We start from the raw sequence: 10,805 nt of genomic DNA on the forward strand, positions 1-10,805 counted from the left end.
AATGAACTCAAAATAGATCAGAGACCTAAATATAAAATCTAAAATGATAAAGATCATGGAAGAAAAAGTAGGAACAACTATAGAGGAACTAATATATGGCATAAACTGAATAAAAAACTTTACTAACAATGCATAAGAACCAGAAGAGAAACTAGATAATTGGAGCTCCTAAAAATCAAACATATATGTTCATCAAAAGTCTTCATCAAAAGAATAAAAAGACAACCTGGAGACTGTGAAAAAGGTTTTGGCTATGACAAATCCCATCAGTGTCTAACCTCTAGAATCTACAAGATATTGAAAAACCTCAACAACTAAAAGACAAATAACCCAATTAAAAAATGGGCAAAGGATATGAACAAGCACTTCACCAAAGAAGACATTCAGACGGCTAACAGATAAACAGAAAATGCTCACGATCTTTAGCCATTAGAGACATGCAAATCAAAACTACAATGAGACAGCATTTCACCCCAAGAAGGCTAGCATTAATTCAAAAAACACAATATAATAAGTGTTGGAGAGGTTGTGGAGAGACTGGAACACTTATACACTGCTGGAGGGAATGTAAAATGGTACAGCTACTTTGGAAATCGATTTGGCACTTCCTTAAAGCTAGATATAGAACTATCATATGATCGAGCAACCCCACTCCTTGGAATATATCCTAGAGAAATAAGAGCCCTCACTTGAATAGACACATGCACACCCATGTTCATTGCAGCACTGATCACAATAGCAAAAAGATGGAAACAGCCTACGTGCCCATCAACAGACGAATGGATAAACAAATTATGGTAAATTCACACAATGGAATACTACACAATGATAAAGAACAATGATGAATCTGTGAAACATCTCATAACATGGATGAATCTGGAAGGCATTATGCTGAGTGAAATTAGTCAATCACAAAAGGACAAATATCGTATGAAACCATTACTATAAGAACTCAAGACAAGGTTTAAACACACTAACTAGGTATTAGATAAGAATTATCTTAGGTGAAGGGAAGAACAACATACGATACAGGCGATGTCAGGACATCTGGACTAAACAAAAGCTAAGGAGTTTCCTGAATACAACCAAACACTTTGAGGGACAGAGTAGCAGGGGCGGCGGTCTGGGGACCATGGTTTCAGGGGAAATCTAGGTCAACTGGCATAACAAAGTGTATTAAGAACATATTATACATCCCACTTTGGTGACTAGCGTCTGGGGTCTTAAGAGTTATCAAGTGGCCATCTAAGATACATGAATTTGTCCCAACCCACCTGGAGCAAAGGTGAGGGAAGAACACCAAAGACACAAGGAAAATATTAGCCCAAGAGACAGAAAGGACCACATAAACCAGAGACTCCATCAGCCTGAGATCAGAAGAACAAGATGGTGCCTAGCTACCACCAATGACCACCCTAAAGGGGAACACAAGAGTCCATGAGAGTGCAGGAGAAAATTGGGGCTCAGAACTCAAATTCTAGTAAAAAGACCAGACTTAATGGTCTGACTGAGACTGGAGGGACCCTAGAAGGCATGGCCCAATAATCTCTGTTAGCCCAGAACTGAACCCCGTCCTGAAGCCAACTCTTCAGACAAAGGTTAGACTGGAGTATAAGACATAAAACGATACTCGTGAAGGAAGTACTTCTTAGCTCAAGTAGATACATGAGACTAAATGGGCAGCTCTTGTCCAGAGGTGAGATGAGAAGGCAAAAAGGGACAGGATCTGGTTGAATGGACATGGGAAACCTGGGGTGGAAAGGAGGAGTGTGCTGTCACATTATAGGGAGAGCAACTAGGGTCACATAACAATGTGTGTATAAATTTTTTTTTTATGAAAAATTAACTTGAACTGTAAACTTTCACTTAAAGACAATTAAAAAAAAAAGAAAGATCCCACAGACAATTTCTGATCAAAAGGTGAAAATGCAAAACAGAATTTCAGCTTTTCATGGACTGTTGACTTTCTAGAAACACGGAGTGTGGATGAACACCTGAAACTATTACTCTGAGATAATCTTTAAATCTTAAACCAAAATAGCCCATGAAGTCTTCTTAAAACTGAAAAATAGTTTAGCTTACATAGTATAAAAGATCTGCCTTGAGCATTATCCTATTTTAAGAATGTTCTATATGGAATCGAACTGACAAAAGCATCTCAAAAGATTAGATAGGAACCTTAGGCGGCAGTGAGGTTATATTAATGAGGGAGCATTAGCTAAAAAAGGAGGACGAGAATGGATTTAGCAAACTAAAGAATCTAATCAGTGTCACTGAATTGTATATGTAGAAACTGTTGAATTCATTTATGATTTTTTGTATATATTCTCAACAAAAACAAAATAAATAGAATTTTTTTTTAAAGTTCATTCATTGGGGTGAAAGAAATACTTGGATGTAAGTAGAAATGAAAAATAGAAAATAAAATATTTTTATTTGTCCCAAAGTTTTGCACATACACAATAAAAAAACGTACTTAAAATTTCTGTAATTCACAAACCAAGAGGTGCATTCACCAGAGTGGGAGATCAGGTCTACACGTGGTACACATCACTGAGCAGTCAATTACAGCAGACTGTTGCTGGATATGTTGTTTATATTTGTATGGCAAATCATCACAGAACAAAACCTAGCATTCTCGGTTGATGACTTCTTTCTGCCCTAAGTGGAGGAAACAAGGAACTAATTAGGGAAAACTTTGTATAGCACTTTGTATTGATTTAGAGAGCAGTCCATATAATCACAGGGCCACAACATCTAGTGTAACGGAATGAATTGTGACTATTTTCCAACTATGTGCCCTCATCCCTACTTTTAACATAAGAATATTGCACATATGACCTGGAAAAACTATACTCGTGAAAATAATATAGTGACACAGACAGACATGCTGGAAAAAAATTTGTTTTGTTTATTGTTTTTTTAACTTTATCTTAGGTTGTACCTGCCTGTTTTACCACCAAACTGTTCATACATATGTGTGCTTCTTTTTGTAAAATATTGTAAAATAAAAAGAGATTCAAGAAGAGTAGATTACTCACGATAAATAAAAATTTTTATTTCAATTTGTGGAAAAGTCTATAGTTGCTTTCAGTCTGAAAATAGATAAAATAAAGAAATAGAAAATCGATGGTTCCTAACTATGCAGATATGGACATTAATGTGATGGAAAATTTACATTGATTTACATTATGGTTAAAAACTCTTAAAATTTTTAAATGTTATTTTTATTTCTGATTGTAAAAAATATTTAAAATATTTATTTTATTCAGAATGAATTAAGTAGAAGTAAAAATTCCCTACTTTTGTATTAATGAAATAAAAAAGTGTTGAAAATACAAACTGAAAATTAATGCACTCTTGCCTAGCTATATTTGATAGATATTTTTCTAGGTTAGAAATACAAGTTTTCCTCACTTTTTCAAACTAGACATGTTCTAATGCCTGATTGATGGGTATTTACAGTCACTGGAATTCTTTCCATTTTTTTTTATTTTGCTTCAAAGAGTGCTCTTTTAAAATGTAACAAAGAAAAGTATGTAAAATCATTTATTCCCATTTTACAAATTCCTAACTTGGATTGTACCTAGCACAAATATAAATATTGAAAACAACTCCAAAATATATCACCACAAAGCCTGACAATCCATATTTCCAATGATGATTGAGAACGGTTTCTTTCCCTTCGACCGTTACCATCACTAAGTATTTTCAAATCTTCTGGTATCTGCTAAAACATTTGGAAAAATGATGAATTCCGACTGCCATTTTAATTTAAATTTTAGCAAAATTAGATAACTTTCCATGAATATATTAGTGCCTTCTTATCTTCTACTGGACATATATTTTGCTCATTTTTATACTGTTATGTTGATTTGAGGAGTTCTATATGTATTACGGAAACTCTGGTGGTGTAGTGGTTAAGTGCTACAGCTGCTAACCAAAGGGTCAGCAGTTTGAATCAGCCAGGCGCTCCTTGAAAACTCGATAGGGGCAGTTCTACAGGGTCACTATGAGTCGGAATCGACTCGACGGCACTGTGTTTGGTTTTTTGTTTCGTTATATGTATTATAGGAAACCTGGTGGTGTAAAGGTTAAAAGCTATGGCTGCTAATCAAAATGTCAGCAGTTTGAATCCACCAGGTGCTCCTTGGAAACCCTATGGGGCAGTTCTACTCTGTCTTATAGGATCACTATGAGTCAGAATCAACTTGATAGTAATGGGTTTTGGTTTATACGTATCATATAGTCAGGAAAGAAAGAAGAGACCAAAACAGATGTCAAAAAGGGACTTTGAAACTTGCTCTTGAACTTCCAGTAGCTAAAGCCAATAGAAGAAATTGAGAAGTAAAAGAGCTGAGCAGAGGATTTCAAAGGGCAGCTTGAAAAGACAAAGTAAAATATTATAAAGAAATGTGCAAAGACCTGGAGTTAGAAAGCCAAAAGGGAAGAACACGCTCAGTATTTTTCAAGCTGAAAGAACTGAAGAAAACATTCAAGCTGTGAGTTGCAATATTGAAGGATTCTGTGGACAACATATAGAGCAACTCAGGAAACATCAAAAGAAGATGGAACGAATACACAGAGTCATTACATCAAAAATAATTGGCTGATGATCAGCATTTCAGGAGGTAGCATATGATCAAGAATCAATGGTACTGAAGGAAGAAGTCCATGCTACGCTGAAAGGAATGGCAAAAAACAAGGTATCAGGAATTTGACAGAGTATCAGTTGAGATGTTTTTGCAAACAGATGCAACTCTGGAAGTGCTCACTTTTATGCCAAGAAATTTCAAAGACAGCTACCTGGCCAATAGACTGGAAGAGATCCCTATTTATGCCCATTCCTAAGAAAGTTGATCTAACCAAATGTGGAAATTTTTTAACAATATCATTAATATCACACGTAAGCAAAATTTTCCTGAAGATTATTCAAAAGTGGCTGCAGCAGTGTATCAACACAGAACGGTCAGAATTTCAAGCAGGTTTCAGAAAAGGACATGGGATGAGGGATATTATTTCTGATGTAAGATGGAATCTGACTGAAAGCACTGAATACCAGAAAGATTTTTACTTGTGTTTTATTGACTATGCAAAGACATTCGACTGTGTGGATCATAACCAATGATGGATAGCATAGCAAAGAATGGGAATTTAGAACACTTAATTGTGCTTGTGAAAACCTGGACATAGATCAAGAGATAGTTGTTTCAAAAGAAAAGTGGATACTGCATGGTTTAAAGCAAGGGAAGGTGTGCATCTGGTTTGTATCCTTTCACCATACTGATTCAATCTGTTTGCTGACGAAGTAATCTGAAAGCCAGACTATGTGAAAAAACTTGGTATCAGGGTTAGAGGAAGACATATTAACGACCTGTGATATGCAGATGATAAGACCTTACTTTCTGAAAGTGAAGAGGACTTGAAGCACTTAGTGATAAACATCAAAGGCCACAGCCATCAATATGGATTACACCTCAACATAAAGAAAACAGAAATCCTCAAACTGGACCAATAAGCAACATCACGATAGATGGAGAAAATATTATAGTTGTCCAGGATTTCATTTTAATTGGAGCCACAATCAAAGTCCATGGAAGCAGTATTCAAGAAATCAAATGACGCATTACTTTAAGCAAATCTGCTGCAAAAGACCTCCTTAAAGTGTTAAAAAGCAAAAACGTCACTTTTAGGACTAAGGTGTGCCTAATCCATGTGCATGCTAAAGCTGGACAATGAATAAGGAAGTCCAAAAAACAATTGATGCCTTTGAATTATGGTTTTGGTGAAGAATATTTAATATACCATGGACTGCCAGAAGGAGAAACAAATCTTCTTGGAAGAAGTACAGTAAGAATTCCCTACTGAGAGGATGTGGGGCCAGCATGACGGAATAGACAGAAGCTTCTGGTGAGCCCTCTTACAACAAAGACCAAAAAAACAAGTGAAATGATTATATTTATGACAAGCTAGGAGCTCTGAACATCAAAGGCAAGTTTAGAAAATGAACTGAGGAGCAGGGGGAGGAAGAGGTGGTTCAGGAGTGGAGCTGAGTTACCAGACCTGAAGCACAGGGAGCACTTAAGCACCATTCCTGGGAGCGGCTGCAGCAGGCTGATACTAGCTTTCGACCTCAGTTTTCTCAGGGAGAAGCAGCCAGCCACACAGACTACTCACACCTCCTGAACCAGAGAAGAATGTCGCTCTCAGCAAAAGCTAAGTACTTACATATATTTTATTGCCCTCCCTGACCCAAAGTTGGCTTCAGCGGCTGTTGACTACCCTGGCCCTGAGATAGGCCCTATTGAGCTCCTAGACCCATCCTCCATGCCCTGGAGAAGGAATAAATTCTCAGTTGGGGGAAAGGATAATTTGCCAGCTTCACTAACTGAGGAGCTCAGGACAAAAGCGGCTCCTGTCCAAGCACAGATGGCCCATGGACTTTGAGTACCTTTCCCCTCTACATGGACCTGTGTGGGCCTATTTCAGGAGAATAGGCCCTTGTTGACAGACTACAGCTATTTCAGCTGTGCGGTGGAGGGGGGTGTTTGATGTTTGACACCAATTTGCTTATTAAACAGGGTCTTCATCTACCCACATCAGAGGCCTAAGGACTGGCAGCTCCACTCAGGTCACCCAGCCACCTGTGACAGGGGTCCAAAGATAACTGCTACCTCCCTGTCCTTAAAAAGAAAAGCATTGGGTGCCCATGGCCTGTCTGCAGAATCCACCCATCTGTATGCTCTAGGGAACAGGGACAGGCTTTCCTCAGAGACACTAAGGGGATGATTCTCAGCCCCCTGTTTGTTCAGACACTAACCCCTGCTATCCCTGATAAGAGCTCTAGCTATCTAGGGACAGGAAGTCAGATCTCCAAAGGTGAAAATAATCAAGTTAGCTCAGCCAAGCAACCCACTTGGGCATATCAAAAGAAAACTAAGCAAGAAGCTACGATATGGTAAGCAAACATAAAATAAATTCATACAATAACTTACAGATGGTTCAGAGACAACAGTCAATATGAAGCCACATAAAGAAACAGACCGCGATCACCTCAACAAGCTCTCAAAACAAAGAATCAAGGGATCTTCTAGATGAACGTGCCTTCCTGGAATTACTGGAGGCAGAATTCAAAAGATTAATATACAAAACCCTTCAAGAAATCAGGTAATATGCAGAACAAGCCAAGGAACACACAGATAAAGCAGTTGAAGAAATTAAAAAGGTCATTCAGGAACGTAATGAAAAATTTAATAAGCTGGAAAAATCCATAGACAGACAGCAATCAGAAATTCAGAAGATTAACAACAATAAAAGTACAGAATTAGACAACACAATAGAAAGTCAGAGGAGAAGAATTGAGCAAGTGGAAGACAGAATTTGTGAACTTGAAGACAAAGAACTTGGCACCAATATATTCGAAGAAAAATCAGATAAAAGAATTTTAAAAAAAAATGAAGAAACTTTAAGAATCATGTGAGACTCTATCAAGAGAAATAACCTACAAGTGATTGGAGTTCCAGAACAGGGAACGATTACAGAAAATGCAGAAAGAATTGTGGAAGGATTGTTGGCAGAAAATTTCCCTGATATCATGAAAGATGAGAAGATATCTATTCCAGATGCTCATTGACCTCCACGGACGGTAGATGTTAAAAGAAAGTCACCAAGACATATTGTAATCAAACTCGCCAAAATCAAACATAAAAAGAGAATTTTAAGAGCAGCTAGGGATAAATGAAAAGCAGAGTCAATAAGAATAAGCTTGGACCACTTGGCAGAAACCATGTGGGCAAGAAGGCAATAGGATGACTTATATTAAAAAAATTGAAGGAAAAAAACTGCCAGCCAAGACTCATATATCCAGCAAAAATGTCTCTCAAATATGAAGGTGAAATTGTGAATTTCCAGATAAAAAGAAGTTTAGGAAATTCATGAAAACCAAACCAAAACTACAAGAAATAATAAAGGGAGTCCTTTGGTTAGAAATGCAATAATATCAGATATCAACCCGAGACTAGAACAATGGGCAGAGCAATCAGATGTTAACCAAGACAGGGAAATCACAAAAATAAATCAAGATTGAAAAAATGCTCAAAACAGAGCGGGGGGCCAAGATGGCTGACTAGGTAGACGCTACCTCGGATCCCTCTTGCAACAAAGACTTGGAAAAACAAGTGAATCGATCACATACATGTCAATCTAAGAACCCTGAACAACAAACACAGATTTAAAGGATTGACCTGAGTGACAGAGATGGAGAATGAACAACTATGGGGAAGCAGAGACTGTTTTCGGAGCCTGGAGCCAGCGTCCCAGTCAGGTAACCTTGGCTCTGGGCTTAGGACTGGGTGCAGGGGAGCTGAGCAGGACATCCTGTGAAGGTGCAAACACGGGGCACAGCCCTACCCCCCTGAACTGATCCCAGGAGGGGGCCCAGCCGGTCCATGAGGGGGGCGCGGTGACGCGGCTGGCAGGAGGAGAAGTCCCCGGGAGGCAGCGACTGGTTTTGGAGCCAGGAGTGCAGCGTCCCAGCCAGGGAACCTAGGTGCCGGGCTTTGGACTGGGCACAGGGGAGCTGAGCACGGTATCCTGTCATGGCGCAAACACAGCATGCAGCCCTACTCCCCTGAACTGACCTCGGGAGGGGGCCCAGCCTGTCATCGCGGGCAGTGCGGCGAAGCGACTGCTGGGAGGAGAAGTCCCCGGGAGGCAGCGACTGGGTTTTGGAGCTGGGAGTGCAGTGTCCCAGCCGGGGAACCTTGACGCTGGGCTTTGGACTGGCAGCTGAGGATCTGACTGCAGCTTCTGCGGGCCTGACCCTTGGGGGCAATCTCAACCCAGCCAGCACGCATAGGCGACACGCCTCTCTGGAATCTCAGATAAAATAGTCAACCCAAGCAAGATAAGTAACTTTGTCTATATTCCGGGGTGCTACTCCTGTTTTTCTGAACCCTCCCCTCCCCTCCCCTTCCCAGGCGGCTTCATTAACATTGGAATTTCCTGAGCCAGAGGGAGAACTGCTCTGCAGCTTTTCTTTTCCCTTTTTTTTTTTTTTCGGTCTTTTCCTAACCCATTCTTCCGGCCTGAGAGAAGCAATCACAAAAAACCCAGGGACCAATAATTCTTCCCTAATTGAACTAAAAACACAGAACCAGCTCCAGCCAAGCATATGTGATCCATATCTCAGGCTTTCATCCCTACAGGGAACAAGGTGGCTATTATAATGCAAAGACATTTCTGATAGGGATCTGATTGCATTTTTTCTTTTAGTGGATTTACTGGAAAAACAAGTTTTCCAGGTCTGATATCTTTGCGTATTCAACGGAGCCCTAAATGACCCACAACAGGGAACTGAGGGCTGGAGCTCTCCCCCGACCACCTAGATTCCTGCCTTAGGGGTCTAAGGAGGGTGACACTTACCAATCTGTAGAGGTACTTGCATTGGGGGCCTAAGGTACAGCTGCTGAGCCCTCCCACCAAGGTGCTTTAGGAATAGAGACACACCTACCTCACTGACACTTGGGGGAAGCCTGTCAGCATCCTGCCCCCCCGAAGAGTGAACCCCAGCTGCTAATACAATCTGGTGCACACAACTATCACCACTACTTCTCAAGCTGGATAGGAGTTAGGGTGCATTACACACTTGATGACCCAAAATCAGATTCTACTCAAGAATAGTGAATGGACTCAGACTTATATATCTGGTAACAGCCCAAAACAGCTCGTAATAGATCATAAGTAAGTCAAGGGCTACAATAATCAAGACGGCACAATCTAGTAGCCCATCCACATATATAGAAAGAAAACAAAACAAGACTCAATGAGCAAATATAGCATAAATCACTACAATATCTTAGTGATGGCTCGGAGACAGCAGTCAATATCAAACCACATAAAGACACAGACCATGACAGCTTCTACAACCCCCCAAAACAAAACAATCAAAATCTTTCCCAAATGAAGATACACTCCTGGAATTATCAGATACAGAATATAAAAAACTAATTTACAGAATGCTTGAAGACATCAGGGATGACCTCAGAAATGAAATAAGGCAAACCGCAGAAAAAGCCAAGGAACACACTGATAAAACAGTTGAAGAACTCAAAAAGATTATTCAAGAACGTAGTGGAAAAATTAATAAGCTGTAAGAATCCATAGAGAGACAGCATGCAGAAATCCAAAAGATTAACAATAAAATTACAGAATTAGACAACGCAATAGGAAGTCAGAGGAGCAGACTTGAGCAATTAGAATGCAGAGTGGGAAATCTGGAGGACCAGGGAATTAACACCAACATAGCTGGAAAAAAATCGGATAAAAGAATTAAAAAAAAATGAAGAAACCCTAAGAATCATGTGGGACTCTATCAAGAAGGATAACTTGCATGTGATTGGAGTCCCAGAACAGGGAGGAAGGACAGAAAACACAGAGAAAATAGTTGAAGATCTGCTGACAGAAAACTTCCCTGACATCATGAAAGATGAAAGGATATCTATCCAAGATGCTCATCGAACCCCATTTAAGATTGATCCAAAAAGAAAAACACCAAGACATATTATCATCAAAACTTGCCAAAACCAAAGATAAAGAGAAAATTTTAAAAGCAGCCAGGGGGAAAAGAAAGGTCTCCTACAAGGGAGAATGAAGAAGAATAAGTTCAGACTACTCAGCAGAAACCATGCAGGCAAGAAGGGAATGGGATGACATATACAGAGCACTGAAGGAGAAAAACTGCCAGCCAAGGATCATATATCCAGCAAAACTCTCTCTGAAATATGAAGGCGAAATTAAGGTATTTA

This window comes from Loxodonta africana, unplaced genomic scaffold (genome assembly GCF_030014295.1).
Source record: "Loxodonta africana isolate mLoxAfr1 unplaced genomic scaffold, mLoxAfr1.hap2 scaffold_594, whole genome shotgun sequence".
Classification (NCBI taxonomy): Eukaryota; Metazoa; Chordata; class Mammalia; order Proboscidea; family Elephantidae; genus Loxodonta; species Loxodonta africana.